The following is a 16,473-nucleotide window of genomic DNA, read 5'->3' as shown; positions in this document are numbered from 1 at the left end:
CGGGCAGTACCATGCTCGGGTGCTCTGTACTGGTAACTAGTGATGAGCGGGCACTACCATGCTCGGGTGCTCTGTACTGGTAACTAGTGATGAGTGGGCACTACCATGCTCGGGTGCTCAGTACTGGTAACTAGTGATGAGCGGGCACTACCATGCTCAGGTGTTCTGTACTCGTAACTAGTGATGAGCGGTCACTACCATGTTCGAGTGCTTGGTACTTGTAACGATCAGTCAGATGGTAGAATGGGTGCAACTGAAGTACTTAAATATAATGCAAGTTAAAGGGGAATGTGCGTATTGTTCCGGAAGATATCCTGGGTGCTCAAATCGCCCCCTTTCGAGCATCCAACTGCTCTTTTCCAATGCCAAGCACCTGAGTATGGTAGTGCTCGCTCATCACCATAAGTGATCAAATGATCATAGATTCAAGTCCACTAAAAGAACTAGTAAAAAACTGGAAAGAATAAAAAAAAAGCTTATGAAAAGTATAAATAATAAAAGAAAAATAATTCCCTTACCTTTTAAAGACATAAGAAAATAAAACATAATCCTCTTTACTATCGCTGCTGTAGAAGTCCAATAAATCAATATTAAGAAAAAAAATTTCCTATACAGTAAACACCGTAAAGAAAATAAAATTTAAATAACAGAAATGAGGGTATTTTTTATTATATAAACCTATAAAATGATTGTATGTACGTCAATGTTCTAGCAATGAAAACTCATATTAACCCAAATTAAATAGGCGCCCTCACACTGCGACATCAACAGAAAATAGTTATGTCTCAAATTTCACAATTTTATTTATGTTTTCTTTTTTTTCACCACTTAATAAAAGTACGGTATATACAAAGTTTGGGGTCGCCGAAATCACACGGATCTGAAAAATAATTTAACCAAGTCATTGTTATCATACAATGGACACAATAAACACAAAACAAAAAAAACTAAGTCAGGATTGTTTTTTTTTTATCTTTTCACTGAATTTGAAATTTCTTTTCCTTTTGCTCATTACATGGTAAAAGGAATGGTAACATTCCAAAGTACAACGTTAAATAACAATACAAAAAAGTTAAGGCTCTTGGAAGAAGAATAAAAGACAAAAGTGCAAGAATAGAAAATTGCCCAGACATGAAGGGGTGTAAGAATTAACAATTTGGAAGGTAAAGCAGAAAGCCTTAGTCTGCCCCGTACAGAATGATGAGGATGGTGGATATTTAGGGGTTATTTCTAGCGCATTCTTCTTTATATTCCGAGAGGTTTTTTTTTTCTGCAAAGTTGACTTGAAGCAACAACTGGATCCCGCTTTTGTGGCTGTTACTAATTTGTGATACATTCCCGAGGCCGGCTCAAGGATCTCTTTTGGCAAAATAATATGTTACTTATTAAGTGCATCCTAAGAGGCCCAGGAGAATCACAAGCTAAGGAAACCGGGGGAAAACGGGAATGAATTTCTATCCTGCAGTCAGATACCTGATATTGATGACCAGGATGTATATAAGAAACTAAAGCAAGAAAGGAAGTAAAATTAGGCAAATGGGTAACAAATTAGCCGACTCTGCACACGGCGGAGCAATATCTCATAAAACGAGCTTCTAAATGGATATTAACAAGCAATATCCGCTATTATCGGTCTATTATTTAGTCTATAAAAAAAACAATTAAACAGAAACCGAGAATCATATCCCAACATTTACAAGACGACTGGTGCAACAATGGAACTTGAGCTTAATATCTAATTGACAAAAAATGGTAATGATCATACAATTGTTTGTTGCATGAAGCAATGAAGACTGTAGCAATCTTAGGTTATGTGCCCACGGGACTTTGTATATGCGGATTGTTCTGCATCAACATCCGCAGCTTTTCCCCGGAATCCACACCTTTTCATAGGTGCGGATTTTGTGCGGATTTGACGCGGATTTTGTTGCAGATTTTGCGATTTTTTTTTTTTTTTTTTTTTTTTTTTAATTCAATTGAATAGGCAAAATCCGCACGAAAATCCGCAACAATAATTGACAGGCTGCAGATTTTTCCGCACGAAAATCCGCACAATTTCCGCTGCGGAAAAATCCGCAGCGTGGACACAGCATTTTCCAAATGCCATAGAAATGGCTGGGGAGTAGCTGTGCTGCAGATTTCTAGAAAATCCACGGCTTTTCCGCGAGAAATCTGTGGCAAAATTCGCGCATTTTCCACAGCGTGGGCACATAGCCTTAGGCCATGTGCCCACGGGCGCTCGTACCTGCGGATATATTCGCAGGTACGGCCGCATGTTTCCTGCAGCTGCCCGCCGGCATCCGCAGCTATTTTTAGCTGCGAGTTTCCAGCGGAATAGCTGCGGGAAACATGCAGACTTTCACGCGATTTACCTGTGGACGTTCCGGCCTCTATCTCCATAGCGGAGGGCCGGGATCTCCGCAAGTAAATCCGCATGGATAATTGACATGCAGTTAGGTGCGGCTGAGGGATCTCCGCAGGAGATTCCGCAGCCGCACTTTCCGCAGCGTGGACACAGACACTCCACATGTCCCATCGGGTAACATGGGGAGTGCCTGTACATGCTAGAACCTGCGGATTTATCTGGAAAATCCAGATAAAACCGCAGGTTTTCCGCAGCAAAAAGCTCCCGTGGGCACATGGCCTTAGAATGCCAAATATTTGTATGCAAGAAAGTTCTTGTGCATAAAACACAACTGAAACGGAGTAAATGTTTTACATGATGAATAATATTATTTCTGGCTATTATATGACTCGTATCCTGCATCATTCGTATATTTCTCCTTACACTAGAAGCCTCAGCAGTTTCTTCTTGTGCCTTTCTGTTTTTATTTACTTTCACTCCTTTTTTCTCTTTCCATAAAGATTTATAAATATCAGATATAATTTGTTGCCATGCTGTAGATTACGTCAGACCTGAATGGGTGTTTTTGAGGTTAATAAAGTGGTAAAACAGGGTGGGGTTTTTTGTATTTTATTTCAAAAGAAGGATTTTTTTATTGTTTGTGTTTATTTAGTCTCACAGATTAGTCATGGGGGAGTCTCAGACACCTTTCATTACTAATCTAGGGCTTAGTGGCAGCTGTGGGCTGTGATTAACCCCTTATTACCCCGATTGCCACCGCACCAGGGCAGTGGAGAAGAGCTGGGTAAAGTGACATCTACGGGATGCGACAATCCTAAGCGGCTGAAGGCTGCTAGTTTTAGGCTGGGAGGGGCCAATAACCATGGGTCTTCCCAGCCTGAGAACCCTAGTCCCTAGGTGTCGGGCTTTATCATTGCTGGGTATCAAAATTGAAGGGACTGCACGTCAGTTTTTTAAAATTATTTATTTAAATAATTTAAAAAGCCGCATGCAGTTCATCTTATTTTGATACACAGCCGAGATAAGCGCCAGGGTGGGGGCTGCAGCCTGTATGCTTTATCTGTGCTGGGTATCATAATATGGGGGGACTGTAAGCCAATTTTATTTATTTTTACTGTACGATAGACCCGCAGACCGGGTCTGTGATTGGAAGTGTCAGACAGGCTATCACTCAGGGTGGGGGCCTGTCTGACTGCAACCAATCACAGACGCCGATGGGCGGGGAAAGCAGTGCATATGCATGAACCTAATGAGTGGCCTTGGAAGGGAATGGGTGGCCGCAGGAGCAGTTACAGCCACTCCGGTGCCTCGGTAAGAACAGCACCGCTTGCTTTATTATGATTTTTTAAATTTTTCTTTTCTTTTTTGGTATTACCTGAGTGCTGGACTCGGATCATTAGCCGGAGTTCCCTGAGAAACCCGGGCCCGTGTCCGGCACTTGGATACTTTTGAAACTGTGCGGATCCGGATTTTTACAGTCTGGTCTCGCCCATCACTATTCAGGATGAAGAGTAAAATGTTTTAAATTTAAAGAAATTATTTTTGGGGGGTAAGAATAACATGGCTGGTTTGAAAAGAAAAAAAATCCAATAATGTTTACAAAAAGTTGACTGTAACGATAATGGCCTCCTAAAGGGTCCTGGATGAATTTTCATTCCGCGCTTGGTCCCAAGACATGTGAAATCTGTCTGAAGGGCGATAAGTGTCAGTAATATGAATAAACGGCGGCCTCTGTGTACAGCGAACATCCCTCACTAACCATTTCAACAATCCACAAGTTCCAATTGTATAATCTGTGCAGATGCTGAAATCAGATTGTGCTTCAGAATCAATTTAAAGGGTCATTGTTGCGGCTCGGAATGAAAAACTCTCAAAGGCCATCGATCCAAGCCACTGACTTGCCTCCGATAGAGTTAAATGTGGGACTGTGAATTACATAATTGCTTTTAATCACATAATTATAGTTTTGTAAATGTGTAGGGGTAAAGGTTACTGTTACATTTTGAAACCACGGGAGGTGACGTGACAGCGCGCAATAGACGCACCTTGGGCTTCCACCGGTCTGGACTTTTCAGCCGTGCTCTGTCCTTGACCTCCAGAATTAGGAGATTGCTGGGAATTCCGGCTCTACCTCTGCTGAAGTGGTTACCATATAATTTGTCTATCTACGTGAATGTGTTCATAATGAAGATGTAGAAAAAAAAAATCCATGTGGTGAAATGCTTATATTCATCGATCAGGTCAGCTGTGCGCTAAGCATAATAGGAAGATAATTACTTTGCAAAGGAAGCAGGAAACATGGTGATGGCATTGCTTAAAATATCAGTTTTTGAGCTGGATGTGCGTGTGGGTTTATAGCGGTTATTTCTCCATGACCAACGTTCCCTACAAAAAGTGGGGGACGTTTCTGCCGGTCATACAGGTCTCCAGGACTAACTCGAAGAAATGCAGCCGTCGATATTCCATGGCTCTACATTGTGGTTCATAGAGCGAGGTCCCAAATACTGAATATGGATATAGCTTTTTCTATGAATTTATTAATAAAGTTGTTAAGGCTGGAAAAAGACCAAGGTTACAATATGGTCCAAGTGGGAAATGTATAAAGTTTACAACAAGTTTTAAAGGGAAAATACATAAAACGCAGCTAAAGGCCCCGTTACATGCTACAATTTATCTGACGATATGTTGTCGGGGTCACGGTTTTCGTGACGCACTTCCGTCGTCGTTAGCGATATCGTTGCGTGTGACACCTACGAGAGACTCCGAACGATCGCAAAAATCGTTGACACGTCGTTCAAAATATTGTTCATCGTTTTGAACACAGCAGACATATTGCTACGTTTGACACCCTGCAACTGACGAACAACATCGTTAGTGCGTCCGTTATCAGCGACGCGGGCGTTTCATTACGAGCAATGCTCCACGCATCCTCCGCTCTGATTGGTGGTACCAACGGCGTTCTGATTAGGCAGGCATGGTTGATAAGGCGGACACAAATCATAGAAGATTCTGACAGTATGGAAGTTGGGGCGTGTAGAGGGCGAGGCAATCACACGCCAGGGTGTATGCTATGGACAATTATACGCCTCTGTCGTTGCCGAAATCGTTGGGAGGAATGCTGTGTGACGGTTTCCACACGACCTCCTTGGTCAAACAATATATCGCTGAATGATTGTAGCGTCGTTTGGTCGTTTGTGAGATGGGTAGGGTGACCGCAACAAAATGACCTATGAGCGATCTCAGCAAATGGTAGCAACGATCTGGGCATGTCACATCGCTAGAGATATCGTTGTGTGTAAAGCGGCCTTAAGTGTCATAGTTTCAGAATTTTGAAGATTGAAAGAAGACACTAGTTTAGCCTATAGTCTAGCGTGTTGATCTGGATGAAGGCAAGCACCCCAATGAGGCAGATGCTAATTACCCCAATATTAGGAGAAAAATTCCTTCCCGACTCCACATACAACAATCAGGCTAGCCATTTAGATCAACATCAAAGCACAGAAAGTAGAACACATAACCTCTATTACTATTGTAGCACTGGCATCCCTGCACCTCTTGCTCTCCTCCCAGCAGGGACATGTGTTTACCACCATGGCCGGTTCTCTACATGCTGTCCTGCATCCCAGCGCTCCTTCACGTGGGTGCTTTCTGCTTCCCCCTCCTGGTGCCTGTGCACATAGAAGCACTCCCAGAGGCCCTGTGCTAGGGCATGCACGCACACTGCTGTCCTTCTCTTAAAGGGCCAGCATGTCACTCCCAGGAAGGGCCTCTCAGCCTATTGCTAAGAGGCACTGTGTACTTAAGGCACTCTCCCTCTAGGGCAGGTGCCTGATCAATGCCCTTTAGTTACTGATTTGTGACATGGCCAGCTAGTTGTCAGGTCCACTTGCCCGTCCTGCCCTGTTGGCACCTGGTTCAAGTCCATACTGTCTTGCTTGTAGCTGGTTCCAGCCCGATCGTCCCTGTTGGCAACTGGTTCCAGTTCATCCTGTCCTGCCTGTACCTGGTCCCAGCCCGTCCTGCTATGTGGGTGCTAGTCACTTTGCGTGTCCATCCTGGCAGTGTCATCTGCCTCAGTCACTCCGGTGGTCCAAGCCTTGCTAGTGACGGTGCCTGTCTGTCCTGGCCTTCCTGTTTGCCTCAGCTACCCTTATGGTCCCTGTCTATATTAAAGTCCCAGCCTGGCTGTACCTGTTTCAATTCCTGTCCTGGGCATCGGCTGCCACAGTCCCGGACTCTGCCCTGGGAGTAGAACCTGGCGTCCACCTTTATCAAGATACTCCCACTATAGGGTCAGCCTGGGGTCCCCCCTGTGGTCCAGTTGGTCCACTTCAGCTGGCCGCTTTAGCATCTCCGGCAGCAAGAGTTACCACCGTATAAAAGGCTACCTCTTGTACTTTTTTAGTGAAGCAATCATTACAACATATCGTGGCAAAAATGTCTATAGTCTCACAGGAAATAATCGTTGTCTGCGATATGAACATTCTTTCCTCTAGATGTAGCGGACGCCTCCTTGTCAATGTGGCAAGCCGAGGTGTAAAAAGATCATTAAAAAGATCTCTGTACTGTCCAATACAGAGTAATAATATTGTACCTAAACCTTTCTTTTTCCAAAAAATAAAGGGGCAGGCCACTACTTTTTTTTTTTATTGATGGCCTATCCTTGGGCAGCCGGAAGTTCTTGGGTTCTGCATGAACACAGCAGCTCCGTCATTTCTATAGGGGCTGAATCTGCAGTTCCCGGCCACAGACACCATAGTTTTGATGAATCTGCTGTGTTTCATCAGTATCCAAGAAGTTACAGCGAGCACCGGCACTGATAACAATCATGTGGGTGCCGGGTGCCACATCCCCACCAATCCTATATTAATGGCCTATCCAAGTATGATGATCTGCCTTGATTTCATAGTCCATCCATTCTCTCCATTCCCAACAGAACACCCATTCTCTTATTTTCACACACCGAGTATGAAAATAAACTTGGTGTAACGGTCCCATACAGTATGTAGGGATACAAGTAGGCTAGAAGATATGCTAATAAACCAGGCTTTGGGTTTTGGAAGCGGCACACGTGAATCCAACCGCGCCATGAGACAATCCTTCTAGACCAGGGTTTCCAAAACTCCAATCCTCGCTAGTTACCAGTACTGAGCACCCGAGCATGGTAGTGCCCGCTCATCACTAGTTACCAGTACTGAGCACCTGAGCATGGTAGTGCCCGCTCATCACTAGTTACCAGTACTGAGCACCCGAGCATGGTAGTGCCCGCTCATCACTAGTTACCAGTACTGAGCACCTGAGCATGGTAGTGCCCGCTCATCACTAGTTACCAGTACTGAGCACCCGAGCATGGTAGTGCCCGCTCATCACTAGTTACCAGTACTGAGCACCCGAGCATGGTAGTGTCCGCTCATCACTAGTTACCAGTACTGAGCACCCGAGCATGGTAGTGCCCGCTCATCACTAGTTACCAGTACTGAGCACCCGAGCATGGTAGTGCCCGCTCATCACTAGTTACCAGTACTGAGCACCCGAGCATGGTAGTGTCCGCTCATCACTAGTTACCAGTACTGAGCACCTGAGCATGGTAGTGCCCGCTCATCACTAGTTACCAGTACAGAGCACCCGAGCATGGTAGTGCCCGCTTATCACTAGTTACGAGTACAGAGCACCCGAGCATGGTAGTGCCCACTCATCACTAGTTACCAGTACCGAGCACCCGAGCATGGTAGTGCCCGCTCATCACTAGTTGCGAGTACTGAGCACCCGAGCATGGTAGTGCCCGCTCATCACTAGTTACCAGTACTGAGCACCTGAGCATGGTAGTGCCCGCTCATCACTAGTTACCAGTACTGAGCACCCGAGCATGGTAGTGCCCGCTCATCACTAGTTACCAGTACTGAGCACCCGAGCATGGTAGTGCTCACTCATCACTAGTTACCAGTACTGAGCACCTGAGCATGGTAGTGCCCGCTCATCACTAGTTACCAGTACGGAGCACCCGAGCATGGTAGTGCCCGCTCATCACTAGTTACCAGTACTGAGCGCCCGAGCATGGTAGTGCCCGCTCATCACTAGTTACCAGTACTGAGCACCCGAGCATGGTAGTGCCCGCTCATCACTAGTTACCAGTACTGAGCACCCGAGCATGGTAGTGTCCGCTCATCACTAGTCTCCACGGCCTCCAACAGGTCATTTTTTCCAGATTTTTTTTAGTATTGCATAGGTGTTGCCTTGATAATGATTCCTTCACCTGTTCAATACTAAGGACATCCTTAAATGTAACCTGTTGGGGGACTGGAGTTTGGGAAACACTATTCTAGAGGGTCCTAACAAGAGTTTTCCCCCTGCAATACAAATTGCCTTTGCTAAATGGAAAGTAACGTTGCCTGGAGGCTTTCCATTTCATGAATAGAAGGACTATGACAAAGTTATTCTGTATCTACAATATGAGTAAAAGTTGAAAAACTTACCTACTTTTTTTTTACGCAGATGATCCCGTCTCTGCCGGAGTCACATCGTCACGACAAGATCTCATGCTGTACATTGATCATCTATCCAACCTTTGCCTAGAGTGAGAACCCCAGAACTTTGATCTATAATGTGCCAGTTAGGGAAAGAGGACCAGGGGGGAGATGGAAGACATCAGAAGAAAACAAGGAACAAAGTTTAACACCAGAGCAGGTAAGAGGCCGGTCATTTCCTTGCTAATTGAGAATGAGGGTACAGTCACCAGTTTGTACCTAATTACAATAAGTTACAAAATATATATTATCTATAGTGTATTGTACACTATTAGCTTTTCATGATCCTTGCCGAAACTACCTGCTCACAACATGTTTGGAGCGGACTCAGAAGCTGAGCCTGCATCATACACCTGACATCTGAGGTTAACACCATAGATGCCATAGTCAACCATGACAGTGGCATATTAGGGGTTGCAAAAGGAGGAAGATAACCTATTTGACTTCCATCATCACCTCCTGCAATGTGACATAGGAGATTGTCCATTTTTCAATATTTTGCAATACTTATATCGCAGTGTAATGTTTGAGAGATCAAGCAATTCCAAATTTAATGTAAAAACAACTGATAATTCTCCATTCTTTCTCTTAACTTTCTTGGTAACTTTCTCAGTTCTTGGACCAGACTATTTAATACAAAATAACTTACCCGGATGAAAAATAGCTCCCTCTCCGGAAAGTAAGGCGAGCAAAAGAATTAAAGCTTCTTACCTTATGCTGCAGCTATAATTTCCCCAGAGGATCAATTTTTACTTAAGATCCGGATGGTATAATGTCTGTCTGGGTCCCTGTTTGTGATGCCATGTTTATGAGCGAAATTATTATTATTATTATTATTATTTATTTTTTATACGCCATTTATTCCATGGCACTTTACAGTGAAAGAGGGTATACGTACAACAATTATTAACAGTACATAACAGACTGGTATAGGAGGAGAGAGGACCCTGCCCGTGAGGGCTCACAGTCTATAGGGAATGGGTGATGGTACAATAGATACACTCTTCTATGCCATTGGAACTCCAAATTAATAAGATCTGCTTCATAAGCGCTTGGGAATCAATACAGCACACACGCTCTGTGGTATACTGAAAGTTTCTGCTTTATTACATCATGTGACCAATTTATATAGTATCCCAAACAAAGAAAGAAACTATGTACCAATAAGAGCCGCAGTGTGTGTGTGTAGAAATGTGAAACTTCCCCGCCCATCAGTGTTCGCTAAATATTTTTCCTTTGTGAATTCTGGAACTTAAAAACAAATCAGTCATTATTTACTTGTATCCAGTTTACCATTCCATTACGAAGAAATATGTGATATCCTTTGTCTGCTGCAGCTTTTTCTCCTGCCGGGCGGGAACTTTTCAAATGACACACGCGCGCCGTACTGACGATATCAGGGCGCGCGTGTGTCACACAGAGCATCTGCCGGGCAGGGAACAGAGGACAGATTCCTGCGTTCCGCTGCCTGCACTGTGCGGCGCTGTAGGATCTGTCCTCTGTTTCCTACCTGCCACGCAGCGTGTGATGACGGCGATCTGACCAGGGACCTCCCCGGAGCCTGGAGCTCCAGACAACAGGTCAGATTGCCCTCATCACTGACCGGCCAGCAAGGACGCCCTGAGCCAGGCGGGCCGGTCACAGAGAGTAGGCGGGCCGCCTCTTGCCCAGGTCTGCGTACAGCGATGTCGTTTGCGATGTTACAGTGTGTAAAGGGGCCACAAGTCCTGTGTCACGACTTGTTAGAAGGTCGATATTGACTTTTAGGATTGCTACATCCATTAGGTGGCGCTAGAATTCAAGTCCTCTTCCTGTCTGAAGAGACAATTTGCATATTTAAATTCCCAGAGGAGCTTTGCGCGGCCCGCACGTCTCCTTATGCCGGTTTGGCACCCTCCACAAGGAGAAACATTCCCACTTACAAAGAAAGATTCAATGAAATTGCTAAGGAGTTGGTCGCCTTTCGTCAAAGCCTTTTACACCTGTGTTCATTTCCAGTCTTGTTGCATGGAGACATTTCACTCGGCAATGAACAATGCTGCCCTTAGACACAGCGCACCCACACATGTATAGGCCGACTAGTCAGCGCCAAGAACATCATCTACACATTGCACTGGAGGAAGCTCCCGATGTTATTGGCACGGCTGCCTTAAACATCATTTAACATTGTGGTTTCACACCTACGAGCAACTGAAATTCTCTTTGAGCGCCATCATCGCTGCTTCCAAGTATATTACCTGCAATGAATGGGCAGGCGATAAAAATCAAGACTTTTACCAGCTCTTGACCTGTTGGTGATCGGAATAAAATACAAGTTGTCAATAGGTGGACATATCATTGGTGCACCCTGTCCCAAGAGGTTAGGGGGCCCATGTCCACTTCCCAAAAAGGTGGAATTGTGCATTATGATGACCTATTGGACTGCAAAGGGGCCCCGTATGCTATTTTTGCACAGAGGGCCTTTTTCGTCAGTGTCCGCCAGTGCATTGTTCGAATTACCTACCCATTGTTCGATCTACCGGTACACCAACATTCCTAGGAAGACGCCAATGCTTATGGTCCAGCAATTTCCAACCAACATTCCTAGGAAGACGCCAATGCTTATGGTCCAGCATTTCCCACTGACCGTTGACCCATTCTTTCCCCCTTTGCGTGCTAACATTGACCTGTTCGTGAAGAATATTTTTGGAAGAAAATCAATGCAGTGCCGTTCTGAGCTGCGATCCACCTTTTCCATTGGCTTTCTAGTGTCTGCGGGTGCTTCTTATTTTGCAAACATACTATTGAATAAACCCATTATCCTGATTCAAAATGTTTTTACTTGTTACTTTCTTGAAAATTCCCTGCAGGAAAGCAAAATAGCTATCTGTCTTTGTGTGGAGGTGTGTCGGGGCGGTAGTCATGGGCTAGGGTCTCGGCAGCCTTCCTCCAGTGGTCCACGCCTTGGCCACCTCCACTAAGCAAGGTGGAAGAGATTGGTCGCAGTGATCATGGAGGAGTGTGTGGTCTTTGGGTGTGCAAACCATTATTGTCACTAGGCCATCGTGTAGACCAGGATTCTTCTACCGGGGAGTCAGACATGGATACTTGTTTCTTTCTCAACAGTCTTTTACTAACAGGTACACCCAGTACTTGGAACACATTGATACATATATAGTAACATATAGTAACATTTAGTTTGTAAGGCTGAAGGAAGACCTTATGTGCATCTAGTTCAGCCTATTGTGGTTACAACACTTGGGCACGTTCTGTATAGCATATTTGACTCTTAGACACACTTTTACTCTATGCTGCTCCATCATTCCTGGCACTACTGCTGCTATTTGTCCTTCCTCCTCCTTACTGCCTGGTACCACAGTCCCACACGATAAAGTCATAGTCCTCACTGGTCAGGGTCTCGTCCCACCCACAGGGACCCATTCTCTATAACGGTGTCAAACGTCTTAGGACTCGCCTCGTCTATGGTTGTTTTGGTGCCCTGCCCCCAATCTTATACTACCCCTCTGGTGTCTTAATCTATTATTAACCCCACCCCAGTCAGTCTTTCCCAGTTCATGACCAACCGGCTGTTCTAGTGTTCTATGGAGGCACCAGAGGTCAAAACGCAATACAAGTCTATGAGAGCCTCATTCTGTCCTTGGTCTGGCTCTGATAGACTTACATTGAGAGCTTGTGATGTAACTTCTGATTTCCAGACAGTCCGCAGTTGTGGTCACAACATGGGTCCGCGGGACCAAAAAAGTTGAAGAAGCCAGAGGGTTAGTATAAGACCAGAGACAGGGGACTTAGATTAAAAGCACCACTCCAGCTCTGAGAAAAAAAACCAAAACGCTGGAGTGGTGCGTTAAACATTACATTAGATGGATATTACACAATAATAATCATTTCTACAACTTTAGATTGAAAATATTTGACAAATACAAGTTGAAATACGCTAGTCCTTATTAATGTTATTATCCATGTTGTAATGCCTGATTTGTCCTGCGGAGGCACTGCACATATTTCTAGGACCACCATGAGATTACAGCGGCTGCTGGGATCCCAGATGCAGAACAATTTTGTAGAATTTGTTTTTAGGACATTATCTATCATTATTTTTTGTTTTGTGTATGAAATATTGACACTTATTCCTCACTGGCCGCACCTACCTCTACACCTGGGCCTCTACTATTATACATTGTCCCTAGTTTACATAAGAAAGTGCGGTATTTGTCAGATCTACACCGAAAACAGCGTATAATTAGCCAGTCATGCTTCTTTTTGGACACTATCCAGTACCCAGTTAATTAAACATATTTTGGCACATGATATGTTCTTTGTATTGTATGTATTAGTGTCATGAATAATGATACATTCATACCCATAGATTTCATGCAGCTCAAGGGTATTTGGCTCTTTCACTTTTTTATGTGGTTGGTTTTATAATTAGTACTATTTAGTATAATACACAGTGAGACTTTAATGTCTTCACACTAGTATATGTGTAGTTGTGATTTTTATCAGGGGTGTACAACAATTTTTGGTGCAAGGGCCACATTGTCATACTGAACCAATCCGAAGGGCTGCAAACATTTTTAAAGGGGTGCTTACATGAATACAGCACCAGAACCATTGTCAGTACATACATCTTCAGAAGCAAGTGTTGAGTATTTGAGAAGGATTTGGAGAGTTTCTGCTCCAAAAAATTAGTGTAAAAACATCCAAATTTACACTGAGTTTTTGGAGAAGAAACTTAACCAAATAATTAGAGATTAAGTCTTAAATCTCAATTTCTTTAGCAAGGCAATGGTGGTTTTGGAGGTGTCTTTGGGGTTGTAATGTTGGAATGCTTCTCTGCGGCCCAGTTTCCTAAGCGAGGGGATCATGGTCTGCTTCAGTATGTCACAGGACATGTTGGTATTCATGGTTTCCTCAATGAACTGTAGCTCCCCAGAGCAGGCAGCACTCATGCAGCCCCAAACCGTGACCCTTCACCACCATGCCTGACTGTAGGCAGGACACACTTGTCTTTGTCCTCTTCACCTGGAGCCACCACACATGCTTGACACCATCTGAACCAAATAAGTTTATCTTGGTCTCATCAGACCACAGGATGGTTCCAGTAGTCCATGTCCTTGGCCTACTTGTCTTCAGCAAACAGTTTTAGCTTTTTTGTGCATCATCTTTAGAGGAGGCTTCCTTCAGGGATGACCGCTATGCACATCAATGTTAGCAATGACTGGCAGACCCACCCCCACCTCTGTAACCTCTGCAGTGTGCGGTGTATGGTCTGAGCACTGACAGGCGAACCCCCCACCCCTGTATCCTCTGCAGTGTGTAGCATATGGTGTGAGCACTGACTGGCGGCCCACCCACCCCTGTAACCTTTGCAGTGTGCGGCGTAAGGTCTGAGCACTGACAGGAGGATCCCCACCCCTGAAACCTCTGCAGTGTGCGGTGTATTGTCTGAGCACTGACAGGCGGACCCCCACCCCTGTAACCTCTGCAGTGTGCGGAGTATGGTCTGAGCACTGACAAGTGGACCCCCCACCTCTGTAACCTCTACAGTGTGCAACATATGGTCTGAGCACTGACAGGCGGACCCCCCCACCCTGTAACCTCTGCAGTGTGCGGAGTATGGTCTGAGCACTGACAAGTGGACCCACCACCTCTGTAACCTCTGCAGTGTGCAACATATGGTCTGAGCACTGACAGGCGGACCCCCCACCCCTGTAACCTCTGCAGCAATGGTGGCAGCTCTCATACATCTATTCCGAAACAGATGACCTTTGGATGTGACACTGTTCTGGGTGGAACATGTCTTGTTAAACCCCTGTATGGTCTTGGCCACTATGCTGTAGCTCAGTGTCAGGGTGATGACAATCTTCTAGGTATTGGACATCTTTATGTAGAGCAACAATTCTTTTTTTCTGAACCTCATAGAATTCTTTGCCATGAGAAGCCATGCTGAGCTTCCATTGACCAGTATGAGAGTGTGTGTGAGCGATAACCCCAAATGTAACACAACTGCCCCCATTCACACTGGAGACCTTGTAACACTAATGAGTCACATGACACCGGGGAGGGAGAATGGCTAATTGGACACAACTTGGCCATTTTCAATTTGGGGTGTACTTACTTTTGTTTTCAGCAGTTAATGGCTGTGTGTGTTGAGTTATTTAGAGGACGCCAAATGTACATTGTTATAGAAGCTACGCACTGATTGCTGTACATTGTATCAAAGTGTCAGATGAAAAGATTAACAAGGTTAATGTAACGTGCAGTAACAGAAATTGTAAAGGCTGGATCTTTGTTTCTAAAAAAAAAAAAAAAAAAAGCCAAAAACTTGCTAGAACAAATTTTTGTAAAAAAGAACAATAGATCGATACGGAATGTTACCTTTTTTTTTTTCAAATTCAAAGAATGCTTCATTTTTTTAAATTGATAAAATTGCAAAGTGCTTGTAACAATAAGCAACTTTGCAAATTAAACTTTTATTAGAAATCTTCTTTGTTCTCAAGAATACGGGTTTTAATTCTATTGTTTACCGCTCATTGTTTCGGTTACCGGTCACCTCGGACGGTCTTTTAGGCAAGGAGTCTAAAAAAGTGCCCAGGACTGGAATACATATTTGTTGAACAGTTATTCAACAATCCACCAACTTCCGAGGTGTAGGGCCTCCTTCAGTCCGTCCTCAGGCGGATTCTCATGGTTCTGACTCTGCAGATGACTTTATAGACGTAGACTACTTCATGTTCAGAGCCGCCGTAAATACCTAAAATAGCAGACTGTTTTAAGGGTTTGATTCCGTCCCGCAGACATCTGGGATTTTATCATTCCCTTCAGATAAGAGGGTTTTATTTCCTTGTACTTAATATTGCCACTTGTCCACCAGCCAGCTTTCTCCAGCCCGCTCTCCTAACAAGTAACCTTAGCTTTTCGGGGAGACACCTGTGCAGCGGCAGGTTGCGTGTCTCAATCATTCGAGTTCGTATCTGCTGCTGTCATCATCTGAAATTTCAGTTGTACAAACATTTGGCACAAGTTATGCGAAAGCTGCGGCCATGTTGTCTAGGCTAAAAATAATTTAAGAAACGATGACAAAGTAGTCTAGCAGATTTATCCTCATCATCGTTCCGCAGAGATTGCCGGAGATTGGAACGTGTTGCCCTACGAGAGTCCTTTATCAGTGGCTTAAGGGTACTTTGCACGTTGCGACATCGCAAGCTGATGCTGCGATATCAAGCGCGATAGTCCCTGCTCCCATCGCAGCAGCGATATCTTGTGATTGCTGGCGTAGCGAACATTATTGTTACGGCAGCTTCACATGCACTTACCTGCCCTGCGACGTCGCTCTGGCCGGCGTCCCGCCTCCTTCCTAAACATCCCGCCCACATCCTTCCTTCCGCATTGCCGGCGGGACGCAGGTAAGCTGCAGTTCCCGGGGTGTCACACGGAGCGGTGTGCTGCCTCGGGAACGATGAACAACCAGCGCGCAGAAGGACGTCCGATTTTTTTTGAAAATAAGCGACGTGTCAACGAGCAACGATAAGGTGAGTATTTTTGCTCATTCACAGTCGTTCGGTGGTGTCACACTCTACGATA

General features: G+C 44.7%; 1 protein-coding gene across 7 annotated transcripts in view; it reads left to right on the top strand.

Moving 5' to 3' along the window:
* Positions 1-16,473, top strand: part of ERC2 (ELKS/RAB6-interacting/CAST family member 2) — a 1,225,588-nt gene that overhangs the window by 1,058,415 nt on the left and 150,700 nt on the right. For all 7 annotated transcript variants that reach the window (XM_075321314.1, XM_075321312.1, XM_075321310.1 and 4 more), the window contains one exon: positions 8,858-9,049. The gene's annotated coding sequence lies outside the window, so the exon portion shown is untranslated. The remainder of the gene's footprint in view (positions 1-8,857; positions 9,050-16,473) is intronic.

This window comes from Anomaloglossus baeobatrachus, chromosome 8 (assembly GCF_048569485.1).
Source record: "Anomaloglossus baeobatrachus isolate aAnoBae1 chromosome 8, aAnoBae1.hap1, whole genome shotgun sequence".
In the NCBI taxonomy this organism is placed as follows: domain Eukaryota; kingdom Metazoa; phylum Chordata; class Amphibia; order Anura; family Aromobatidae; genus Anomaloglossus; species Anomaloglossus baeobatrachus.
The sequence above is the reverse complement of the archived record's forward strand: the minus strand, read 5'-3'. Positions and strand labels throughout refer to the sequence as shown.